At 37.4% G+C, this 12,568-nt stretch overlaps 1 protein-coding gene across 1 annotated transcript in view; it reads left to right on the forward strand.

Annotated features, from left to right (window-relative positions):
- LOC108741000 (homeobox protein SIX3-like) overlaps window positions 1–12,568 on the forward strand; it is a 39,763-nt gene that overhangs the window by 8,510 nt on the left and 18,685 nt on the right. The window lies entirely within an intron of this gene.

Consider the following 12,568-nt stretch of genomic DNA (forward strand, 5'->3'; position numbering starts at 1 on the left):
AATAAGACGCGGTTAGAATCCGGAAACCCAGTTTCTTCATTAATATTATCTCTCAAATGCTACTTGGACTATAACTGTAGTTTCAGGAATCTACCAGAGATTTCTCAGCTGATGTCATATATTTTTTATTATCGATTCCGATTCGATATCTCCTTCATCAACATATGCCAGTTTCTTTGTTCATTCAATTCAATTCGTACGTACTGGGTGTAGTTCATGTTATGTATGTATGTATTTAGATATCAAAATCATCGACTGCGATCATGTTTAAACTCAATTTAGCTACACTGTATCGTGTAACGTAGGCAGCTATAGAATGGAGCGACGGGCGGGTAGACGACGGACTATCCGAGTCTATATTCGAAGTTCGCCAAGCATGGGATGACGGTCCTAACTTAATCACTGTAATCGCGTATTATGGGACCGTACAAAGCTACACAATGTTACCCTCTGGGAGTAGGAATCATATTTTGGTGATGCAATTTACTCACTAGCGACGTAGCCCCCGGGCAATGCATATGAGCGAAGAGAGAACTCGACTCAACTCGAATGGTACTCTTTTATTGCTTGTTGGATGGATCGTGGAACTACTCAACAGGAAATTTTTAAAATAGATTCACATAGTGGAGAAAACCTCCAATGTATGAATATTACACAGGGTGTTGTTTCTGGAATCAGTGGCAAGCTTTGAAGGGTGTAATAGGGAATCGCATGTTGAGTTAAGCAGCGTGATTAAGCGTGCTACTTATTTCAGAAACACCCTAAGGTATTGATGATAAACTGTAAAACGTCTAACTACTTTTAATTGTACCTAAACTTAACTATAAAAACAAAGAAAGACCCTTTAGTCATGCATAATTAAAGTTTATTTATCATCGTATACTTATAGATGCAATTATTATTGAACAACCTCTATATCTATATAAAAACAAGAAATAACATTTTTCAACAGTTAAAAAAAGCGGCTAACAATCAAATTTAAAGTGCGAGACATGGCGCGAGAGGTAAAGGTAGTGCTGCGGGTGGTGGTGGTAGTAATGGAGGTAGAGGTAACGCCGGAGGTAAAGGCAACGCTGGTGGTAATGCACAAGGGGGTAACGGAGGCAAAGGCGATGGCGCTGGAGGTAGACAGGGTGGCAATGGTGGTAGAGCTGGGGGTAATGGTAAGGCAAGTGGGGGTAGAGCTGGGGGAATGGTAATGGTAGAGGTAACGGCGCTGGTGGTGGCAATGCACATGGAGGCAATGCGAGTAATGGTAAGGCAAGTGGGGGTAGAGCTGGGGGTAATGGTAAGGCAAGTGGGGGTAAAGCTGGGGGCAATGGTAAAGGAAGTGGGGGTAGAGCTGGGGGCAATGGTAATGGTAGAGGTAACGGCGCTGGTGGTGGCAATGCACATGGAGGCAATGCGAGTAATGATAAAAGAAGTGGGAGTAGAGCTGGAGGCAATGGTGAAGGAAGTGGGGGTAGAGTGGGGGGTAATGGTAAAGGAAGTGGAGGTAGAGCTGGAGGTAAAGGCGCTGGTGGTGGTAATGCGCATGGAGGCAATGGAGGTAATGGTAACGGTAAGGGTAGCGGTGCTGGAGGCAGCGGCAATGGAGCTGGTGGTAAGCAAGGTGGAAGGGGAGGCAATGCTGGTAGTGGTGGTAGTGCGCAGGCCAATCCCTTAAAAATAATAAGACGCAAATTATTAATAAAAATATTACTCTGCTTTTAGAAATAGTTATTTAGATACATACCTCACCAATAAAGACTTGTAAAATGAGAAAAACAACCCCTGCCTTCTGCAACATGATGAACTGATTACACAGTTAACGGTTTATATTATTGTTGATGGTGTTGTTGTAACTGAAGCAGCTGATTGCTGAATGATTTTCGAAACAACTGATGGACTTTTTATACCGAAAGAAATGTAATTGTTATTGTTTACACAAACAGCACACAAGTACAACATACAAACAAGCGTGCCTACATGTGCGAAGTCGAAGTAATTATACATTTTCCTCTTTTGTGCCTAGAGTTCATTAACATCTACAAGACATGGCATTTTGTAAGACAACACGTATTTACCGTAAACAATTTTTGTATGTTTATTTTGATATTAAAACATGAGATATGCAATTTTAGTAGTTAGTACGTTTTCAAGTATTATGCTATTGGATGTTTATTTGTCTTGGGATTCCTCCAAGGGTATGTTACAATGGACTTTGGTTCGTTCAATCCAGTGATAGAAATTGAAGTCTCCGGAAATTCTTTTAGATTTTGCTTAAAGTCAAGGTCGAGATCTGTCCCAGTCGCTTTCGAATTTTACAGATAAAATATATCACATCTTCCTTTTTAATATTCTAGTAATTGATGAAAGTGTCTCATTTACTATTCCATTATACTCTGCATTGAGAATCTTTTGACCCCACGTTGTTTGCCTATTACTGAGCCACTTAAAGGCCTGTGCCTGCTTTCGTCTAATGAAAATTCGATTGTAAATCGAATTTGAAATGTAAACTGTCTTAAATGCACTCACTATATACGAAGTGCACCGTGTGTTAGCTGGGTGTAACTGAATTTCAAGTTGCTATCCAAACAGCGGTTCAATGTTTATTTTTTCCTTCGAGAGTATTTGCCAAACAGGCGCTTTTAGTAGCTCCAGTAACACAATGTGAACAGATATACGTTTAGGGGGAGACATAGGGGCCAAGATGTTGGAGATACGATACGTTTCTGTAGTTCTGTGGTGGGTCACTTTTTTGTCTCGATTTCGAGTTCGTATCTGCCATTTTACAAAATACTCCTCAAAGTAATTTTAGAGAAATTAAATTCATTGCAAATGTGTGGTATTAGGTATCTAATAAACCTAAAACAAAACTCTGGAGAAAATTGTGACTTGATTGCTTTGGCCTTTTCGTTTGCGAAGTTTGGCCAGGATTTGGAAAACAGTTTCATGCATTAAGTGTCCAGGTATTGTCCTTTCGGTGTTTGCAGTGTGGTAAGGGCGGCTGAGGGAGGAGGGGGAATCGACATTAACCCCCGGCATTGTCATTAATGCATACTCGAGTGAGTAGTTAAACACACCTTTTGTGACGACGATGATGTGTGTAAACAAAGAGAAAGCACTTGGAAAGTTTGTCGAAACCATGGTTGCCCTCTACAGGACCATCACATACACACACACATACGGACGGACAGACATCAGCTCTAATGATGATAGGTGGAAGTTATCATGTCAATATTTGGATATTTAAACGTGACGAGAGCACTGTGATGAGTGAATAAACGATCCAACTTTTTGTCTATTTAACATTAACCTTGGAACAAAGGATCCAAGTGCAGGACTACATACATACAATTATATAATGAGCCAAGAGGATTTTGTTGAGTTTTTTTTATTAAATCACAAAATGTATGTTCACTTCGTTTATGAAATTTTAAGGTCCATTGTAACGATTAAGTATCAATTTAAAATTAAATGAAAAATTGTTGCTGCTGGGAATCAAACCAAGGACCTTTGGTTTTACGCACCAATTCTCTGACCACTAAGGTACAAGGGTAGGTTACAGTAAAGCCAAAAGTCCCGGGTTCAATGCCCGGCGACGGTGTGACAGCCACAACAACTTTTCCTCATTAATTTAAGGTAACTTTTAGTAAATAAAAATTAAATGGATTTTTATATTAGTATTAAAACTAAAGTATGGTTTCCTTTAACCATGCTGGGATAATTCATAAACTACTGCATTACTTCATCATCATAAGGTCGTGAGTCCTAAGACTGGTTGGACACACTCCTCCACTCCTTCCTATCCTCAGCTAATCTTCGCATTTCTCTTAAACTAAAACATCCTGCATCCTTAATTATTTGCGAACAGTAATCTAATTAAGGTCTGCCTCTACTCCTCCTAACTCCTCTTTCTGCCTCTAATATGTCTCTGACTAGACCTTCATGCCTGAAAAGGTGTCCCACTAACCTATCTCGCCTATTTTTTATTGAATTCCTCTGTTCTCCTATTCTTTCTAATACCTCTTCATTTCTAACTTTCTCTATCCACGGTATCCTCATCATTCGCCTATAACACCACATTTTCAACGCTTCTAACATTTTCTTTTCCGCCGCGCCCACCATTCATGTTTCGCACCCGTCAGCGCCGTTCTCCAAACATACGCCTTTAACAACCTTTTTCGAATTTCTAAATTAACCGTTCGCGAGCATAGAAGTGACTTCTTTTTATTAAAGGCGACACGACCCTGCGCTATCCTCTGCTTTATATCCCTACTACTCCTTCCGTCCTGACTTATCTGACTTCCAAGATCCCTAAAGTCAGCCACATCTTCTAATCTTTCGTCTCCTGCCTTTACATTCGCTCTTTCCCTAATTTTTCTTTCCTTGTGGACCAGTATATTTGTTTTACTTTTATTTACCTTCATACAATACTGTTTTGACAATACCGCTTCCATTTTATTACGCAAATTATCGTTAATTTTTTAGTTCATTAACCACTTCTATAACCGGCTTGGAAATAATGAAAAAATGAAACGATTAAATGGATTAAACTAGTGGGATAATAACAAAGGATTTTCTTTTATAGATGTCGTCAAGTACTTGTTTTAATCTACGTAACATTTCACGTCGTGTATCACATCGGCTTTTATACGGGGTTCGAATTTGCGCCGGTTTTATTATCGCCTGGTTTTATGGCCGGTTGTTTACCGCGCTTTTTGCAGTTGCACAATGCAAAAATTGTAATTAAAGCCCATGTAAAGGAGAGCGAACAAAAGAACTCGAGGATGTGGCGGAAGCTAAGATAGCATCGGGTGACTTTTTAACATATCCGGTAGCTAAACTACAGTAATGGCTTCGCAAATTGCCTCAAATAACACCGTTTTCGGTGCTAATATCTTGATTGTCCGAAAGGTAATGACAACTACCAGCGAACATGTGTCTTTCAATAAGATTACGAAATTTCGACCAGTCACACTTTTTTATTGGCTTTCGGATCAATTATTGTAACAACTTAATGACATACTCGAATCAAAATACAACTGCAATCGTCCTTTGGGCACCTTTAATTCGATTACAATCATAAGTTATTCCATTAAAAAGAAAAAAGAAATTTTAAGCTGTGATTATGGCGGTCGGCGTTCGCCATATTGTTAATTTTGTAAGGTTATCCAGCATACGTCATTCCCCAGCGTCAGTGCAGCATCAACTGCCAAAATGGTATCACTGTTTAGGATCAAAGGTGGCATAACGAAGGGCTACCAACTGTCTTAATTACATTAAGACATTAAGAGTAATATTAAATAGAATCGATAATAATAACGATATATTTTGATCATTACTTCGGTACGTAATAAAGATGAGTGCCTTTTTAGTATCGCAAGTCAAAAATGAAAATTTTTGCTACTAAGAAACCATACTGAAGTCAAAAGATTATATATTTGGTGATATTGCCTGTAAATCCCTCAGAGCTAGACTACCGAGCACATATGCCTCTACAAGTCTTCTTGCGTTGATGTTATCTTGATCCTGCTGGGCTAATGACACATCGAAATGACAGATAAAGTCGCAGAATGTTTTAAACATGGCGTACGTTAGCCGCCATATTATTTGTTGTCATTATTTTGTTTTCAAAAAAATTAGTTGTGTTTGGAATCAAATTAAAAGACACAAAAAGACGATTCAAAGACATACTATATGAATGTATAGGTAGTAATTTTATAGTTTGTTTAAGAGAAGTGTTCGTGAATACAAACGGAGTCAAAATATCGGCAAGGCAAACAATTCTTTTGATATACAAATGAGCATCGAAAAAGAGAGAAACAGAGACTCCATCAACTGCGTGAATGGTCTGTCTCAGAGTGTGCGTGAAGTGTTTGCTTAGCGACCCTCATTTGTCGAAAGTATCTAGTCGCCTTCGACTGTTTACAGATAAATACGTTGGACAAAAGAACTGCCTGTACAATAGTCGATTCCTGCTAATTATTGGGCCCATTGTTGTCGTCGTCCAACTCACATAATAATAAAAATGATTCGTTTCGTTCAGGAGGTACGTATATACGCGACACGACGTAGATGTCCGTATAATACGGTTGACAAAACAAATTCATTAAATTGTTTTGACAAGTCGACAATAATTGCTTACTGGATACGTTCATACAATTAATAACTGCTACCAGAACCGGCAAAAGCAATTATTGTGGACACGTAGCAACAGATTACGTCGAAGGACACCCGAAGGAAGGTGTTAATGTTTGAGACAAATTGACGTGAGAATTCGTAGAATTTTATGAAGTAAAAGTAAATATAAATAACAACAACTTATACAAAGTTCTATATAAATTACTTTGGGCTAAGGTAAGGGGTATTGGATTGAATACTTTTTATTGGAAGTGGAAATTGGAAATATATTGAAAATCAGAAGTGAATGTGGATACCACAAAGTCGTTGCTATTGAAATTTTGGTAAACCTTCGGAGTCTTCCTAGACTTCATCGCGTTTAAATATGGCAAATAGAAGCCAAAAATAAAATGAGAAAATGTCGAGCAAAATGTGAGTTAGCAAAACACACAAGACGTAGAAGAACATTCTTAAGTACTAAGGACCAGGATTCAAGACAGACCACTTCTTCCGGAACCACAAAAATTAATTAAAAAGGTCCTCGTTCAGAGATTAATTGGAACCACAAGATGTGGATAGCAGTTTCGAAGTTGTTCAGCACATCCAGAAAAACAAAAAAATTTTGGCTTCATTCCCACCAGCCTCCTTTCAGGAATCGTGGGAATGGGTGGGTGGTGGTTCAGGTGAGAAAAATGCTGGGTGGGCGGGCAGTCCCTCCGGACGCTAGGGCGAAAGGCCATCTTCAACCTCCTTTCAGGAATCTTGGAAATGGATGGGTGCTAGTTCAGGTGAGAAAGATGAGACGGACGAAATGAAGACAGAAGGGAATGAAATATTATCTGTGGAATATTATTGCCTCAGCATTTGCCTAAGTAATCCAAGGAAACCACAGAAAAACTTGGACCAAGGCAGACGGATCCGGAATCGAACCAGCGTCCTCCCGAATGATCAGCAATGGTCTAAACCTCTAGGTCATGCCGATCGGTTAAATCACTCACAAAACCGAAGTTGCTTCAGGCATGAAAGTAATTGGTAGAATATCGCCATCTATATATATTCATAAACACCAGTTTTAAGGAAATGTCAACATTGGCTGAAGACAGGAAGGAACTTGTGTTGTTCAGACAGTTTTCTGTTGACTGATGATCCTATACGATGATGAATAAAAATCTACAGTTTTGTCCCAATTGTATCTTCAAATATTGAGACCCTTTATCCAGTATAGACCAAAACTTCTTAGATCCAGTGGATAAAATAAATTGTAAGGTTTCAAAATCGTTACACTGAAGAACATGTCTGATACGGTACAGAGCTTTCGGAAAACGTTGCCATACGAAGCGTCAGATAAGAAACAATAAAAAGCTACTGTAATTAAGATTTCAACTGGAGCTGTAAGCTTTCAGTATAGACAATGTGCACTTTTCTTCAGTAAATAGAGTGCTGTTCCTCGTGCAATTGTTTCCGGGAAAAACAGAGGTAGCGGTCCAGTCGGTCGCCGGAGCTTTTCAAATAAACGTCTGCAAACAAAAGCTTCTCGAGCAGAAACCGGGAAACAATGGCGAGGTGACAAAACCAAAAACTTGTTACCGTCGACTGGTGCTCATTCGTTTAGGACTTGGTGGCAAACAACAACTTACTACTGTTGCCGTTTTATTTATTGTACGTTCGTGTGAGTGCATTCGTGTAGTGTGTTTAAGTGTACGCGTATCGTCACGGCTCGTTACCGTCAGATGTCGGACGACCTGTCACATTGCTGCTCACCGCCTTCTTGATTTTATCTCTCGCATTAGTGAAGCTTAAGTGACGCGACAATTATTGCTAAAGTGAGTGTTCTTAAGTTCTCGCTCGCGTTATTATTATCTGTTCGAAAGTATCGTATTATAATCGTTACACTTTTGTATCGTGTTTATAGTGTCCCCGGTGTTGGTGCAGTTGGTGGCAAACTGTTCCATGTGACGGAAGCAAATGAGAAGAAATAAGACACGTGCTGGATATTTGGGCGATGGGCCGTTTCGTAATGCTGGACAAATTAAACCGGCGTGTCGCATTCAACGATGGTACCTGTTGATAAAGATTAAGAGAAAAGGAATTCGGTTGTAGAAGACTTTCCGTTATCTCCATCTTGAGGGAGATAATCCTTTGGATCTTTTGGGGGCGTCAGTTGTCTTTTAAGATCTAGGCTTTTTCAGGCAGATATAAGGAACATTGCTGCTGGATAGTTCTTCCTAAATAAGAATCACCAAATGATGAATTTCCTCTTCGTATTTGCAATCTTCTCTTTACTAAAATAAGATTCTTTTCAAATAAAATTTTTGTGGTTTTACTCTTCTTGGTGAAGTGAATGTAGTCTTCCAAACCCAGAAGACCTTATGTGATGATTCACATTGAGGATCTTTTTGGAGAAACACTTTCCAGTTGCGTCAGTCAGATGTTAAGTTCTTTACTCTGGAGAATACAGAATTATGCTTTCAATTTTCGTTTGACTTATTTTGGATGATTAGAAAGGTTTCGAATCGAGTAAGTTTCAAATGGGTCCGTCTGCCCTAATCCTAATTTTTCTATGGTCTCCTTGGATCACTTCCACAAATAATTTTTCATGCTCTTCTTTCTTCGTTTTGTTCGTCTCATAATTCTTACCCCAACCTCCACACACTTATTCACACGACTCCTGAAACTTTGCTGTCCTATCCGCGGAGATAGTTTGGAGCGACTGCTCGCTCAACAGCATTAGTAGCTAGTGGAAATGAGATATCCAAAAGTTGAATGTTCCAGGGATTCTAGCCATTGTGAGAACGAAAAATCATAACTGTTCAAATAGGGTGGGTATTTTTGATCATTTATATTCTAGAGGGATTTGGAAGAATACCTTCCAAAATTGAAAATTCGGTAATTTTCCAGTTGAGTCAGTTATCAATTAGAGAATGAGGATTATAGACTTGATTTTAACTAAAGATAACATACTCTTCTTATGAAGTTCCTTGTCATTTTCCAATTTTCCTTATTGGACTTTTGGCCTGAATATTTATCTAAATACAATTCTATTAGATTTCTGTGCTTGGGAGAGGTGAAACTAAACTTTTTCAAAAGAAAACTTTGAATGATGAATTCATGTTGAAGATTCTTCATACTTTATAAATTGAGTCAGATACCAATTCTATAATGAGTCGGTTTTGTTGTACAAAATTTGAAAGCCTAAAGATACTGGTGTAAACTTTAAAGTGTTTGTGATAATCAAAAAAGAACATGGAGCTCTTGATCGGCTATTTATCAAAACCTCCAAATTAGGATTACGATTTCGAACTTATCGGCGGTCTCACAAGCACACTGTAGGTAGTTTCAATAAATCGCAGACAGCAAATTGATAAATGTCAAGTAACTAGCATTATGTCGCCATCTATGATAAATACTGACTACTAACTGTAGTATTTAATACTGTTTAGAACTTTAAGTTGAATCTATCCAACTGAAATTAGGCAAATTAAATATATAATGAACGTTGAGCTTTTGGTTATTTGCAGGTAATACATCGGAACCATCCATTTGGCATAATTTGTGGTAATTCTTATCTCTCCCTACATAAGCGTCAATAATATAGACTTGACAGGTTACATATTTTGTCGAATGAAGTGCGTTTTAGGGTTTTAAAAATATCGAATGACAAGTGGAAACGAAACGTGGATGTAACAGTCCAGCACATCCATCTTTTTGTAAATCTCGCGAGATGAGAATGAAGGGGATACTTAAGTATCAGGCAAGAACTTTATTAACGGAATTAAAAAGACAAGCAGGGGTTGCTTTAANAATAATTAGCATTATGTCGCCATCTATGATAAATACTGACTACTAACTGTAGTATTTAATACTGTTTAGAACTTTAAACTGAATCTATCCAACTGAAATTAGACAAATTAAATATATAATGAACGTTGAGCTTTTGATTATTAGCACGTAATACATCGGCCATTAGGCATAATTTGTGATAATTCTTATCTCTTTCTACATATGGTTGTTAAAGCGTCAGTAATAATGGCTTGACAGGTTACATATTTTGTCGAATGAAGTGCGTTTTAGGGTTTTAAAAATATCGAATGACAAGTGGAAACGAAACGCGGATGTAACAGTCCAGCACATCCATCTTTTTGTAAATCTCGCGAGATGAGAATGAAGGGGATACTTAAGTATCAGGCAAGAACTTTATTAACGGAATTAAAAAGACAAGCAGGAGTTGCTTTAAAATAACACGCCGTGAGTTTACAAACATAATATTGTTCCTGCGCTAAGAGCTTTATGAAGCTGGTGGTGTAAAGGTGGGGGCTTAGCACGTTAAGCCTGAGTGCCCTGTTAAAAGCCTACCAACAAAGTCCTGATCTTTAGATATATCAGCGACTCTCAAACGGTTTTCAACTCCCGAAACCATCATCTAATTGAAACAGATCGTATATCGTCACGTGTGCCATATTATGGGTAACATTATGAATAAAAACTTAACTTAACTTAACTTGATTAAATAACAAATAGGTTTTGAATAGACACAGACAAGTGTCGAATTTGTTATTTATTTGTTAGAAATAATCAAAGATCTGTAATCTTGCAATTCCTTACTATTCTTTCGAACTGTGGTTTCCCAAAACCTTTAGAATAATTTGAGTTTTTAAATTATCCTTAATATTCAGGACAAATATTACCTAATACAAAGCACATAAGTATTATATAATTTATTGGCATCTTGTGATACGCCTCTTAACTTTGTATATTTCGTCTGATTTGCGAACAACTAAAACCTAGGATAAAATCTGAGGGATATTAGTTTATATTAGTAGAATGAATCAACTTTTAGCCAATGGATTTTATTAACTTTATGTTATTCTATCATCTAATGTTTCCAACTGCGGTTTCCCAAAATCTCTAGAAAAACCTTTTATACTATCCCACACATTCAGGACAATTATTACCTGCTACAAAATGAATAACTATTGTAAGTGTAATTCATCACCATGTACCAAGAGGTACACTTTACATCCTTGATCTAGTAGCTCGTTTATTGAGTTGTAGCTAACTAAAACCTAGAACAAAACCTGAGGAATTAAAATCTATATTTATATTAGAATCAACTTTAAGTCAATAAATGTTCGGCTATTATAATTTTTTATTTACTTTATATTATTCTATTATCTAATGTTTCGAAGTGCGGTTTCCCAAAATCTCTATTAAACCTGAGGTTTTATACTATCCTACACATTCAGGACAATTATTACCTGTTACAAAATGTATAACTATTGTAAGTATAATTCATCGCCATGTACCAAAAGGTACACTTTACATCGTTGATCTAGTAGCTTGTTTATTGAGTTGTAGCCAACTAAAACCTAGAACAAAACCTGAGGGATTAAAATCTATATTTATATTAGAATCAACTTTAAGTCAATAAATGTTCGGCTATTATAATTTTTTATTTACTTTATGTTATTCTAATGTCTAATGTTTCGAACTGCGGTTTCCCAAAATCTTTAGAAAAACCTGAGGTTTTATACTATCCTACACATTCAGGACAATTACTACCTGCTACAAAATGTATAACTATTGCAAGTGTAATTCATCGTCATTATCTCTTAACTTTGTATGTTTGGTCTAGTACCTCGTGTATTGAGTTGTGGTCAACTGAAACCTACAGCAAAACCTGAGGGGTTAAAATCTATATTTGTTTTAGAATCAATTTTTAGCCAATAGATGTTGAGCAATTGTAATTTCTTATTAGCTTTGTGTTATCCCATTAACTGACATTTTCAACTACGGTTTCCCGAAACCTACAGGTTTAAAAGTACCCCACACATTTAGGATGATTAATACCAACAAGATCTACAACTATTATAGCTCTTAACTTTGTGTCTTCGAAGTTAATTCCTTTTAGAATAACAAAAACGTTAAGAAAACCCTGAAGGATTTATGTTTTTCTTGGTGTGGTTGTCCCGTTTCCGTGTTACAAAAGGAAAAATGTTGAATATCACTGGTTTTTCACCTCATCTTCATCAAGTATATCAAGTAAATTTAAGACGGCGCTTTGGTCTCACCGGGACTTCCACTTCAGCCGCCGCTACCGACGCTCTGAATCCCCTGCAGATTTCAATTCTCGCCCCTTTGATGTTCTACTACTTTGCACTGCAGCCAACCCCAATCGGCCTATTGCGATATGATGATGACTTTTCTTGGCGCTCAAACTACCAACGTTTTGTTCTACATACGCACACGCACGCACGGGACGCAAGCAAAGCTTCGAGAGATCGGTTATTTATCACTATAACGTTTATGATATTCTAACCATCTTACCAGGAATATTGAAGAAACAACAGCAATTATTACAACTTAATTATTTTGTGATTTCTTAGATTTTATATCATTCTTTGTTAATACTATAGGTACATATGAAACAGATAGACATTTAATAGTGGTTAATATCGGGTTCAAT

The sequence above is a fragment of the Agrilus planipennis genome, unplaced genomic scaffold (assembly GCF_000699045.2).
Source record: "Agrilus planipennis isolate EAB-ADULT unplaced genomic scaffold, Apla_2.0 scaffold238, whole genome shotgun sequence".
NCBI lineage: Eukaryota > Metazoa > Arthropoda > Insecta > Coleoptera > Buprestidae > Agrilus > Agrilus planipennis.